Source organism: Pseudorca crassidens, chromosome 5, assembly GCF_039906515.1.
Source record: "Pseudorca crassidens isolate mPseCra1 chromosome 5, mPseCra1.hap1, whole genome shotgun sequence".
In the NCBI taxonomy this organism is placed as follows: Eukaryota; Metazoa; Chordata; class Mammalia; order Artiodactyla; family Delphinidae; genus Pseudorca; species Pseudorca crassidens.
The window spans coordinates 45,714,323-45,728,854 of NC_090300.1; the positions used below are offsets into that span (position 1 = coordinate 45,714,323).

At 38.9% G+C, this 14,532-nt stretch overlaps 1 long non-coding RNA gene across 2 annotated transcripts in view; it reads right to left on the bottom strand.

The window, feature by feature from the left end:
• The window catches only part of LOC137224869 (uncharacterized), a 41,990-nt gene extending 32,407 nt beyond the window's left edge, over positions 1 to 9,583 (bottom strand). Inside the window, exons 1-3 of one of the 2 annotated variants that reach the window (XR_010943543.1) lie at positions 9,381 to 9,583; positions 5,575 to 5,629; positions 152 to 3,108 (exon numbers count right to left, since the gene is read on the bottom strand). This is a non-coding gene — a long non-coding RNA (uncharacterized lncRNA). Of the gene's footprint in view, positions 1 to 151; positions 3,109 to 5,574; positions 5,630 to 9,380 lie in introns of those variants that run through there. The other variant, XR_010943544.1, reaches the window with a different exon arrangement.
• Positions 9,584 to 14,532: the final 4,949 nt, after the last annotated feature.

Here is a 14,532-nt window from a genome sequence, read left to right on the forward strand (position 1 = left end):
TCATTGAGGTGGCTTCTCTTGTTGCAGAGCGCGGGCTCTAGGCGCGCGGGCTCTAGAGCGCAGGCTCAGTAGTTGTGGTGCACGGGCTTAGTTGCTCCGCAGCATGTGGGATCTTCCCGGACCAGCGCTCGAACCCATGTCCCCTGCACTGGGAGGGGGATTCTTAACCACTGCGCCACCAGGGAAGCCCTAGACTCATAGATACGTTTTGAATTCAAACTTTTATAATCCAGTGCTACTCAAACCGAGGTCCATAGATCAGCAGCAGCAACCTCACCTGCAAGCTGCTTAGAAATGTAAATTCTCAGAGATAAACCCATGCACATATGGTCACCTTATCTTTCATAAAGGAGGCAGGTATGTACAGTGGAGAAAGGACAGCCTCTTCAATAAGTGGTGCTGGGAAAACTGGACAGGTACATGTAAAAGTATGAGATTAGAACACTCCCTAACACCATACACAAAAATAAGCTCAAAATGGATTAAAGACCTAAATGTAAGGCCAGAAACTATCAAACTCTTAGAGTAAAACATAGGCAGAACACTTTATGACATAAATCACAGCAAGATCCTTTTTGACCCACCTCCTAGAGAAACGGAAATAAAAACAAAAATAAACAAATGGGACCTAATAAAACTTCAAAGCTTTTGCACAGCACAGGAAACCATAAAGAAGACCAAAAAGACAACCCTCAGAATGGGAGAAAATGTTTGCAAATGAAGCAACTGACAAAGGATTAATCTCCAAAATTTACAAGCAGCTCATGCAGCTCAATAACAAAAAAAACAAACAACCCAATCCAAAAATGAGCAGAAGACCTAAATAGACATTTCTCCAAAGATATACAGACTGCCAACAAACATATGAAAGAATGCTCAACATCATTAATCATTAGAGAAATGCAAATCAAAACTACAATGAGATATCATCTCACACCAGTCAGAATGGCCATCATCAAAAAATCTAGAAACAATAAATGCTGGAGAAGGTGTGGAGAAAAGGGAACACTCTTGCACTGCTGGTGGGAAAGTGAATTGGTACAGCCACTATGGAGAACAGTATGGAGGTTCCTTAAAAAACTACAAATAGAACTACCATATGACCCAGCAATCCCACTACTGGGCATATACCCTGAGAAAACCATAATTCAAAAAGAGTCATGTACCAAAATGTTCATTGCAGCTCTATCTACAATAGCCAGGAGATGGAAACAACCTAAGTGTCCATCATCGGATGAATGGATAAAGAAGATGTGGTACATATATACAATGGAATATTACTCAGCCATAAAAAGAAATGAAATTGAGTTATTTGTAGTGAGGTGGATGGACCTAGAGACTATCATACAGAGTGAAGTAAGTCAGAAAGAGAAAAACAAATACCGTATGCTAACACATATATATGGAATCTAAGAAAAAAAAAATCTCATGAAGAACCTAGGGGTAAGACAGGAATAAAGACACAGACCTACTAGAGAATGGACTTGAGGATATGGGGAGGGGGAAGGGTGAGCTGTGACAAAGCAAGAGAGAGGCATGGACATATATACACTATTTTACCAAACGTAAAATAGATAGCTAGTAGGAAGCAGCCGCATAGCACAGGGAGATCAGCTCAGTGCTTTGTGACCACCTGGAGGGGTGGGATAGGGAGGGTGGAAGGCAGGGAGACTCAAGAGGGAAGAGATATGGGAACATATGTATATGTATAAATGATTCACTTTGTTATAAAGCAGAAACTAACACACCATTGTAAAGCAATTATATTCCAATAAAGATGTAAAAAAAAAAAAAAAGAAATGTAAAATTCTCAAACCCGACCCCAGACCTATTTGTCAGAATATCTGGGGTGGGTGGGGTGGAGGTGTATGAAGTTAAGTTCCTGGAATTTGTGTTGTTACTGACACTGTTATGATCCGTTTCTGTCCCAATTCTTTTTAATGCTCAAACTGTCCCAAATTTGCCCAGGAGAAGCTCTTTTAAGCCAGCTTCTGTATTCTGTTGACATGTCCCCATTTGTCTTTGAGTAATTCCTTGTTTGGGAGGACATTGAGTCATCCTGTACTTTCCCTACACAGCTGCCTCAGACCTGGAATTAACCATTTCTCCCAGGAGTCCTGGTGCCTTTCACTGGGGAATGGTATTTAGAAACTGAATAATGGTGCTAGCTGTGCTCACTGTTACTGGGGTGTCACTGCTTATAGGCCCATTCAACAGAAAAAGCAAGGAAATATATATATATATATATATATATACACACACATAACATACTATATATATCTTTAAAAGCAAGGAAATACCTATATATTTATATATATATATTTAAAAATAATATTGATACATCCAGATTGAATCAACACCATAGGATTTTTCCTTATCTTCCCCATTTTTATTTGTATCCCTCTTCTCCTACAAAGAACTCTGGTTCTAAAAAGCATCAGTACAGTTACTCATTTGCCTTATGCTACAACACAACAAAATACTTCCAGAATCACTATACCAAATTGCCATCTCTGATAAACCCACTCGGGAAAGTTCAAGACTTCTTTTTAGTTCTTTCTGTTTTTATTCAGCGCGGTGTTCAAAAGTTACTTTAATTAATTTTTTCTGTGCCTGTGTTATAAATATGATATTGATTTTTGCCATTTGTATTCAATTTTAAGGTTTGACTCGTCTTTATCTTTTGAGTTAATATTAATTTTAATTTTTAAATTCATAGAATATTTACATGCCTCAGAAGTGAAGACTGTATGAAAAGGTATATTCAGAGAAGTCTGGCTCACATCCTAGCCTTTCCCACCTATCCCTAACCTGTAACTATTTTCATTAGTTTCTGATTTACCCTTCTTTTGTTTTCTCATTGCAAAACTAATCAAATACATATAATTACATTCTTATTTTTTCCTATTTCTTATACAAAATGCCACATTTTATATACAGATAAGAAATAATTTTAAAATAGAGATTTGCTACCAACTAATTATTATATTAAAGAAGAGGAGGGACTTCCCTGGTAGTCCAGCGGTTAAGACTCCATACTTCCAATGCAGAGAATGCAGGTTTGATCCCTGGTCAGGGAACTAAGATCCCATATGCTGTGCAGTGCAGCTAAAAAAATAATAAATAAATAATAAATTTTTGAAAAGAGGAAGAGGAAAGCCTCCTTAGTACAACAAACTGATTCTCATAATTCCCTCCTCAAGTTATACATAAGTGGCATTGTACTTCTAAATCAGGTTGGATTTTCTTTCACTTTAAAGCATTTTTTAAGGCATCTTTCCACTCTAGTTCAATGTACCTACTCTTAATGGGAAACATGAGAGACTGGTGACAACAAGATGCAATCCTTTGTTTACCATGGGACAACCTCCATTATCTACATAGTTAAATTTCTGTTCTTGTTTTAAAGTAAAATATACATTTTACATTTATGCTAAAATTTATTCCTGTGTAAAAACATACACTACCCTGAATTTGTAAAAATAAAGCAAATACACACACACACACACACACACACACACACACACACAGACATAAATATATATGTATATATATTTACATAGAAAATATAAAAACACACCAAAATGTTTGGGTGGTTACATTATAGATGGCTATAATTCCTTATAGTTCTTAGTACTTTCCAAATTTTATATAGTGAGTGTGTGTTACTTTTATATTCAGGGGATAAATCATTATTTTCAAAAGAGCTGTTTAATCTTCAGAGTCTATATAAAACATGAGTGGATAATGCATGGCCCTAGAACTGTCATTTCAAATGCATTGATCTAAAGTAATACGAAATCCTTTTAATGACCAGAAATATTGCAATGTACAGACACATGGGGGCATTGTAACCAAGTTTTTATAATTTAAGAAAAAAACCCAGAAACCAAAAACCAAAACAGCTAACATTAGTTCACACTCACTGTCGGCCAGTTTCTGTTCTAAGCATTTATATGTATTATCTCATTTCATCCTTACATTAACTATACGGGATACCATTATTATCCTCACTTAAGAGATCTGAGACTCAAAGCCACACAGCCACCTAAAATTGTGAAAGCATTTACAGTGGTCTTTTGTATATAATCAAGCTCCTACTGCCAGTTGTTTGGAGAGAATTCTGTAGTGTACCTCTGTGTAATTCTCTTCTAAGCCCTACTTCACATTTTCAAATGATCTCTCCATTGCTGCACTCAGAGTCTAAGAACAGCTAGAGAGCAGACAATGAATATTTAAACATTTTTAGTTTTTCATCAGAAAAAGAAAGTTTGGAAAATAGGAAAATACAACTCTCTGTTAGCATTTTGCTACATTTTCTTCCAGTCTTTATTTTTCTTCAATGTGTGTATATATTCAATAGATCTTTTTTGATAATTTGGTAATTTGTTTTTTCATCTATCATCATATCCATATATTATATAGCTTTACCATATTATTATATATCTTTCAGAAACACCATTTCAGTGTTACATCATTTTCAATGAAGTAGGTAAACCATAGCTTATTTAATCATTTCTCCACCATTGGTTTTTTAGGTTGCAGCCAATTTTTCATGTAAATAATTCAGCAGCAAACATCTTCATGCGTGTATTTCCCCTCCCTCATATTTATTCCCCTATTCTGCAACTATTGCCTGAATACTTAATAAATACCAGGCACTGTATTAGGTTCTGGGCTTAGGATTTTTTGCGCCTAGGATAGTATTTCAAGGTTGCAAAGTCTTATGCCTCAATACATACTGTCAAATTGCTTTCTAAAAGGTCAAAATCAGGTTATTCTAAATGGATTCTTTAAAAATAAGGAATAAAAGAGATGTAAAAACTTTTAGCTATTAGATGACTGATGACTACAGCCTTATGTGTTGAAGAATCAACATGAGTAGTTTGAGTAGTTAAATTTGTAAATTTCAAATCACCTATGACAGGAAAAAATTAATGCCAAAATTTGTATTAGTTTTTGCTAACTATGACTCAAAATCCAGACATAATAAAAGAGAATACTGATAAATTTGACTACATAAAAATGAATGTTGTGGCAAACATCATAAACAAAGTCAAAATACAATTATCAAACTGGGTGTTAATATTTGCAATATATATGATACATAAATACCTTATGTTCCTAAAAGAATACTTATCAAGAGAAAAAGAACCAAAACTCTGTAGAAAAATGTACAAAAGACACACACACTGTTAACAATCAATAATATTCAAATCATCCTTAAACAAATGAAAAAAAATCTCCAGCTTCACTATTAGAGAAATGCAAATTAACAGTACATTTAGATACCACTTCTCACCTATCATGTTTGTAAAAATCTAAAAGTTTGATATCATATTCTGTAATTCTGTTGGTTGAAACTGTGGGAAAATGAATAATCTCTTCCAGTGCTGTTGGAAAAAGAAATATGACTTCTGTAGAGAATCCTGCATTATCCAACAAAGCTACATTTGCACTTTTGAAACTTTTTATTAAACTCCTTATGTTATATCTTTCAAATTAGACATTTCCTTTTAAATATGGCAGACAATTGATCAAAACAGTTAATCCCATCCAGTTGGGTGCACTTACCGTTTACTCTAGCAATCTCACTTGTAGAAATCTTTCCCTGAAGACAATCACAGATCTAAAACAACATATGTAGAAGGTTATTGATTGTGGCATTATTTGTAATAGCAAAATACTGGAAATAACCTGAACGTTCTTCCATTGGAGACTGGTTAAAAAAGAAAAAGGTATATTCCCAGAGTGAAATATTACTCAGCTGAACAAAAGAATGCAAAAGTGGACATGCAGGGGCTTCCCTGGTGGCGCAGTGGTTGAGAGTCCACCTGCGGATGCAGGGGACATGGGTTCGTGCCCCGGTCCGGGAAGATCCTACATGCCGCGGAACGGCTGGGCCCGTGAGCCATGGCCGCTGAGCCTGCGCGTCCAGAAACTGTGCTCCGCAAGGGGAGAGGCCACAACAGTGAGAGGCTCGTGTACCGAAAAAAAAAAAAAAAAAAAGTGTACATGCCAAAGGGAAACTAAAAGGGTTAAGAGGCAATGACACCCCAGCAGCAACTAGTGCACCTAGAGCCCAGATCTTGGTTTCTAAATATGATACCTCACTGAAAGGAACCAGAGCTTCTCGGAGAAATGGCAGTTCAGATCTGGGGCATGTAAAATACAAGTGAGCCTGAAATATCTTATGCCAGGAAGTAAGAAAGAACTCAAAGGCTGATGGAGATAGGTCAAAAGTGGTGGCTTAAAGGGACTCCCACTGGCCAAATCTGAGACAATCTGGACATCAAAAAAGAATACAGATGACAACACATTGAATAAATAAAAATAAAAACTCTAAGTCCATAGTGGTATATAATAAAAATATAAGAAGTTGAAAAGGAAAGAAAAGGTGTGGGGTTGGGGGGAGGCTCTCTTACAGAGAAAAATGTCAAGGACATGATAGAATTGGAAAGCCACACAACTGCAAAGTAATAACTAACCTTGAGTACAACACTCAACTTATTTGTATAATAAGACCACAAGATGATTTCCTGATATATCTTCTGGCTTTATCTGTGATCTAGGATTAAGAGACTTTGAAATGGAAAACCTTGATCAGATAAAGGTTTAGGAAAAGCTATGGGATCCCTACTTTAGCATGTTTTTTTCCTTTCTCCCCAAAGCTGAAAATCACCATTTATAAGTACAATCCTCAGCTTCCTGACCTTGAATTCTTTTCATCTTTTGTCATGTGGCTACAAGGTGTATTGGAACTACCCATTAAAAGAGGTTTCATCAGTAACAAAATCAAAAGACAAATGTCAAATTGTGAGTTTGATATATACTTGCATATACATTTGATGTACATATATGCAATATACATCATAAAGTCTCGTGTCCCTAATATAAATATTATGTTGTTTATATATTATTTATGTATTGTTAAAACTGTAAAGAAAAAAGATTCTGTTTAACCTGCTGAGCCAGATAGTGTCCCATCTCCAGTCTAAAGCATAAATCTTCTGAGGAAAGTAAAACCTCCCAACATCTACTTGATTTTTAAGAGACCAGGTTGGAGGGTAGAAGTCTACAATTAAGTTGCTGCAATTCGGGGTAGGGCCTCTGCAGGTCACACATCCATTTCATTCTTCCATATCTGGTCAGACCAGTGTACACCTGCTGACCTGTTTAGGGTACTCCCTTTCACTCTTAAAAGTGTCTAAGTTTGGCCCATATTTGGTTACCCTACTTCAAGGAGACTCCTGATGCTCCTTAGGGAAGAGTTCATTTGGCTGATGTTGAAGGGTAAATGTCAAGTGAGAGAGAGAAGCAAGGAAAGACTCTGCAATGTGATACGCAGAATAATGGCCCCCCCCCCACAGATACCCTTGTGCTAGTCCCAGGAACTGTGAATGTGTTACTTTACATGTCAAGAAGGAAAACATGATTAAATTAAGTATGCTGAGATGGGGAGATCATCCAAGATTATCCAGGTGAGCCTAATCTAATTACAAGGATCCTTACAATCAGAGGAACTTTCCCCACTGAGTTCACAGTTAGAGGATGTGACTATGGAAGAATGCTCATAGATGCAACATTGCTGGCTTTGAAGATAAAATAAGGGGACTACAACGCAAAGAATGTGGGCAGCCTCTAGTGCCTAGAAAAAGCAAGGAAATAGATTCTACTTTAGAGCCTCTGCAAAGGAATACAGACCTGCCTACAGAACTGTAAGGTAATAAATTTATGTTTTTTCAGCCATTAATTATGTGGTAATTTGTTACAGCAGAAATAGGAAACTAATACGTGGAATTGACAGCATTTCTAGTGAACCTTGAGGGATCCAACAAGCCATTCATTCATTTAACAAATGTGTAAGTCCTTATATATGCCTGACCCAACGCTGAATAAGATGGACTTCTTAAGGGGTTTACAGCTCTGAAGGAAGACAATCACTGAAACATGTAATTAAGGTTGTTATGAGGGTTCTAAAAGGGTTAGTAGGGGGTGGCATGAGGTATTTAGTGAGCACAGGGGAGTAAACCAGGATATGCAAACATGGGTGGAGAGCATCCCAGTTTGAAGGTATGGCATGGGTGAAGGTTCAGGCAGGGGTTTGAAAGCATATGGATCAAGGCAGTAAACAGCCAGTAGTATAGTTTGGCTGGACCATAAAATAGATGGAAAAGTGTAATGGAAGTGCAATTTGGGGCCTAGTGGTAAAGGGCCTAGAATGCCAGGCTAAGAGTTTGGACTTTATCCTTCAAGCAATGGGAAGATATTTTTAAATAAAAGTTTTAAAGCAGGGAAGAGGGTCAGATTTATATTTTATAGAGATACTTCTGGTATAAGCTCCACTACAACAAAGACCAAATTTGTTTTTTCTCACTCCCATAGGCACTTGTATCAATCAAGACAGGCTAAGTTACGCTGTGGTGACCAATAGCACCAAAAGTTTCAGTGCCTTAAAACAAAAGAAGTTTATCTCTTTCCCATGCTACATGCTCCTCATGGGTCAACGTGGGCCTCCGCTCATCTTAACCATTCAGGGATGCAGGCTGATGAAGCTACCACCACTTCAAACGTTGCCTGCTTCTGGGCAAGAGGGAAAAGAGTTCTGGAGCACCTCGAAACAGCAATTAAATGCTGTGTCTGAGAGTGACAGGGGTCACATCCACTTACACCTCATGGACCAGGACCAGGAAGTATAATCCCACTATGAGCTGAGGAGGGGTAAAATAGGCAGTGTTTGGTGATGATTTTTATTCATGATTAATATTTACTAATTGAACAGATGAATCAGTTCGAAAGAGTAAGAGATCATCTGATGAAGTCTTACCTAGTAGAAATAGAGAGCAGGGAAGGAACAGGAGACAGGAGTCAGTGAGTAATCAGATGTGCAGCGTATGAAAGAGCAAGTATGACTAGAGATTTTCAGTCTGGATTAGTGTAGGAAGGGTAATGTCAATTTAAAAAGAGAGAGAGAGATGAGAAGGTGCACATTTGTATTTGTGCCTACGTGTGTAATTGGTAGAGTGCAGCTGAGACGCGCCTACATGTTGACCTCACCCTTTGCTGGGTAAGATCGGCAATCTTGGCTTCAGGCCCTTCGCTCAGGATACTCTGTCCTTTGTATCGAGGCGGTGCGGCGCCAGCTAGAAAGCAAAATCGGTCCCTGCTCTGGAGTGGATGGATAGACCCACCATAGGTAAAGAGCATGTAAGGAGCTTTACACGCATTCTCTCAAAACATTCCACGAGTAAGCTACGATTATGTTCCTTTTATAGTGAAGAGAATTATTAGACTATCTAGAATCCAAATCTGCTGTTATCCTGTGCAAGTTACTTCACCTCTCCGTGCCTTTGGTTCTTCAATTTTAAAATACTACTTACACCGAGAGTGGTGAGGGCTCGAGGCTGGCGGAAGGACCGGAGAGTAGCAAGAAGGCCAAAGCAACCAAAAACACCGCGCGCACACAACGAACACAGCGCCCGGCCGCCCGCCTCAGACCTGGAGGTACCACGAACCAAACGTGGGGCGGGGACTAAGCCCGGCCTTTGGCCCGCGCAGTGAGATGGCGTCACGGCACCTTTCCACCCCCCCACCTGGAGCCGCCCGGGAGCCGAGGAAAAGCTAGACCCCGCCCCTGGCCCGCGCGACGCACTGACGTCACACTATTCTCCGCCTCCGCTGGCGCTTCTGGCTCCCCGCGGGGGTTCTTGCCTCCGAAGATCTCCAAAGGCAGTTTGCAAGAGGAGCAGACGGTGGTGTTCGTCTGGAGTAAGTGTGACAGCAGTTTGTAGTAATCGATGGCTTTGGCCTCCTGGAAGGGACATATCTGGACCAAGGGGCATCTTGTCTGACGATTGCACTGAGTCGGCACGCGGTAGTGATTGGGTAGTTCCTCAGAGCAACGTAGGTGCTGCCTCTCTGGAGAGAACAAGACCTTTAATCCAAACTTCTTTAAGGAGTTATATACAAGTGTTTCCTCTTCTCATTTCCCATTCACTCTTCAACTCATTTCATCTGTTAAAGATTAGTTATTTTGGGCTTCCCTGGTGGCGCAGTGGTTGGGAGTCTGCCTGCCAATGCAGGGGACACGGGTTCGTGCCACGGTCCGGGAGGATCCCACTTGCCGCGGAGCGGCTGGGCCCGTGAGCCATGGCCGCTGAGCCTGCGCGTCCGGAGCCTGTGCTCCGCAACGGGAGAGGCCACAACGGTGAGAGGCCCGCGTACCACAAAAAAAAAAAAAAAAAAAAAAAAAGATTAGTTATTTTTAAACGGTGAAAGCCCACAAATGTATTTGCATGCAAATATACAAATATAAAATGAAAACGTGTCAAAAGAGTTTAACTCCTTACTGAGGAACATGCAAGAGGTTACAAAGAATCCTAAGGAACATAAATGGTCTATATTCTGAAGTGAATGTACAGCTCTCCTTCCTCTACTTCTCCTCCATCCAATGGATCAGCAAGTTCTTTTGACTCCATTTACAAAACTGCATTCACCTCTCCATTTTCACAAACACCATTTTACTCTGAGCCGAAATCATCTGTGGATCGCACTGCTGCCTTCCAGTGGGCCTCACTCCCTCTGCAATCCATTCTCCATACTTCTAAAGGGATCATTTAAAAAAAACAAACAAAAAATGACAAAAAGTATAATCTAGATTATATTGCTCCCCTTCTTACAATCTACCAATGGCTTCTCCTTTGCTTGGAGATTTAAATCCACACTCCCTATGCTTACTTGCAAAGAACTGCATGATCTACACGTGCCTCTTCACCTACCTTATCTACCACTTTCTGTCTCCCTGCTGTGCTGCAGGGCCCTCTGGTTGGAATGCTCTTTCCCCTTAATTTTGCATTGTTGCCTTTTAAAAAATCTTCAGATTTCAGTTTGAGAATTGCCTGCACAGAGAAGCCTTCCCAGACCCTCCGTTCTAAAGTGGCCACTCGGTCATCTGTTTAAGCACTTTGATACATGACATACTCATTTGTTTATTGTCCATCTCCCCACCCCCAATTAAAATGAAAGTATGTAAATTCAGTGAGAAGAGCCCTTACCTATACTGTTTACTGCTGTATTCTCAGCTAGTAGAACACTTAATGAGTTGAGCATGTTATTCATCCCCTAGTTGGGGCTTTATCCTTCAAGTAGTTAATTGTAACAAATCTCATTATTTAAAACAAGTGTTTCATCAGATTGTTATAAAATATATCTGGTTATGTAGGGTGAAAAATACTTTGTATCAAAGAAAAATGGCCTAAAAAAATACTTTCTGTGCTTGATGTCCAAAGGATTATTATCAAAGATGTTTTTTTCAAGGATGCTAGCGGTTTTTTTTTTTTAATGCCTAGATCAATTGCAATCTAGTAAAGGAACTTTGGTTTAATAATTCAACCTAAGATACTTGGAATGAAACTTTAAAAAAACCCACTTATTTAGCAGACATTTTTTTGCACTTATCTTTGGGCAGGCTCTATGTAGGATGCTGGAGGATTCCAAATAAAACCTGATAGAGGTGACATCTGAGTTTTGGCTTTCAATATGAGTGGACTGAGAATGTGAATAGGTGAAAAGGAGAGAAACTGGCACTTTAGACAGAGGTGTAAATTTGTAACCGAGCAGGACCCTATGGGGCCTCCCCAGGACAGACCCCTTCCCCGTATCCTCTGCTTTGGCTCCTCTCTGAAGTACCTAGATAATAGTATCTGATGCACATTTCCTGAGCTGTTTTACAGATATGAAAACCCCCACCAAATGGAAGAAATTAACTACTTGATGATAATGAGCATGTGGCCCCCAGGCCTACCAGCGCCTAAGGATTATAACGTTTAACCCCTGTGACACCGCCCTGTCACCTCACTACCAGTCAATCAGAGAATTGTGCGCGAGCTGATCACATACACTGGGATGTCCCTCCCTCACCTGGCCTTTAAAAATGCTTTGCTGAAACCCATGGGGAGTTCGGACTTTTTGAGCACTAGCTGTCCTGGACTCTTTGTACAGCGCCCTACAATAAATGCTGCACTTTCCTTCATCACAACCGAGTGTCAGTAGATTGGCAGGTGGATCCAAGTTTGGTTTGGTAACAAATTCTGTTTGGAAACAATACAAATGAGATTAGCTGGAAGGATAGGCAGGAGTCATATCATCAAGGGACTTAAAGTTTGGATCTTATTCCACGGGGGAAGCCAACAGATATTTTTAAATGGAGTTGTGAAGTGGTCCTCTGTTGTTAGCGTTGTTATAGATAAAATTGTGACTAACTGGACAACATTAGCTATGTAAATAGACCAAAGTAAACCTTACATACTTAATCAAAATCTACATATGCCAGCTACTGGTAGGTGATTATGAACTAAAGGCGTTTCCAGTAGACCTTAGAATTATACATTAGAGCCAAATGAGATATTAAAGAAGATATTTATTTTTCAGCAATTGTTTATAGGTACCAGTCATGATCAGGCACGTGGTGGGGGAGGGGAAGGGAAGGGGGAACCTTGAAGCTATTTTCAGTATGTCAAAACACCTAACAGGAAACTGTGCATTTCCCCTCAACAAGGCTGAATAGGGTGATTAAAATGCCATGTTTATTTTCTTTGGGTTGGAATTTAAAAGAACTCATTATGAGAACACTGATCATCTCAGGCTGATCAGAAGCTCTGATGAGATGGCAGAGGTATCCAGTTTTTTAAAAGAAAAAATGAACTGAAATTTATTGCAGTTTGCTAAGTAAAATTATTTAGAATGCGGAAAAGCTGTTGAATGGAAGGAAAATGTGCAAAACAGTGAAGTATGAAATTCAGATCCCACCTTTACAGTCTCTTTTACATAAAAGCCAAATCTGCTTCTCCCCAATTTTCCATTTCAGTGATGGCCTCACCGTGTACTCAGCTACAAAACCCAGAAGGCTAGGCATCATTCTCCCCTCCTGTCTCAATTTATTTCTCCTATTTAATCACACATCAAACTATTGACTCTACCTCTGAAACTCTTCTAGAATTTTACCCTCTTCTTTATTCACACTGTTATGGCCTTGTTTGATGTTATGGGAAACACTCTTCCTTCACCACATTATGGCTTTTTCCTTTGTTTTGCTGAGTAGTAGAAATAACAAACTTGGGGAAACCAATGTGACCCTGTCCAAAAAGATAAATTATGATAATACAATAGGGAAGAAAACATGTGGTATTTGTCAAATTCCTGTGAGGTGTTCTTCTGCATCCAAGAGTTATGCTTGCTTAGCTATTTATTTTTTATTCGAAAAGAGGGAGGAATATGTCCTTCAATGTCTTGATTGAGCTAGAAAGTTGTGATTAGTTATCATAATGAAAACTGTCTCAAGTGGTATAAGCAAGGTGTGATGGGTTGTCACCACAGGCTCACCCTTCCTGCCTCAGGAAAGTTAGGTGGTCAGAACACTCCCCTCCTGGGCTGTTGGGCCTGGTGATGCTCATGCAGAAATGCAAGTCATAACTATTTCTTAGCAGTGTGTTGGATGGGGTTCAGGATGTGCTACCTCCAAATATGACCTTGGCATAATGAATATTTTAAGCTGAACAAGTTTGAGAAAACAGTAGAAGCAGGAAGGTCACTTTAGACCCTTCCCCCAACTTCTTCCTCAAAATGGGTCATCAGATCCTCCTGTGAGAGGTGCTCTCCCTCTACTGGGAAAGGAGCATCCTTCTCTGTAGACAAAAGGACAGAGAGAATCCAAACGAACATGCCCTGCTAAGTTAAGTTTGCCTCAGTTTACTACACTTACCTCAGACTCTTTGACCTATTGTATTTCTTTAGGACTGTCTACTCTTCACCAATTTAGCATAAAAATACTCCAGATAAACCCTTTCTTTGGGTCATCATTTCCTTATGAAGACTCCTATGTCATGTAAAAATTTTATTAAATAAATTTTTATGCTTTTCTCTTGTTAATCTGTCTTTGTCAGTTTAATTTCCAGACCAGCCAGGGACCCTAAGAAGGTTGAGGAAAACTTTTTCTTCCCCTATAATAGGTAATAAAAGTAAAGTTTAAAAAAATTTTTGCAGCTTAATTTATGTCCCAATACTACCATCTTTTTTACAACTAGAAAAAGCAAAATAAAACCTAGCTTAGTGACGTAGAAGTAGTCTACCCAACAGCCGTTTTTCTTCTTTTCCTGTTGATATTTCACACATACTTACACTAAAAAAATTAATCCTGTATTTTATTTGGCCACCCTAACACTGATATATCTAACAGTCATATTCCTCAGTAACATATACTTATATAAACACAGTCAGATTAGCAAAAAAATGTTTTTACAGTGATAATTATTTTTTGTCAGACATGAATTTTATAGGTAATGAATTGCACACATCAATACAAAACAAATACAAAATACAAATACAAAATACAATTACAATACAAAAAAGAATTAAGTACCCTGATTAACATTCAGTAAAATTTGTGCAAGAGTTTGAAATGGCAAAAAAAGATTACTGAGTGTTCTATCTCACGCACCCCTCTGGATTATCTCCTTTGAGTTTCTTTGAGCTACT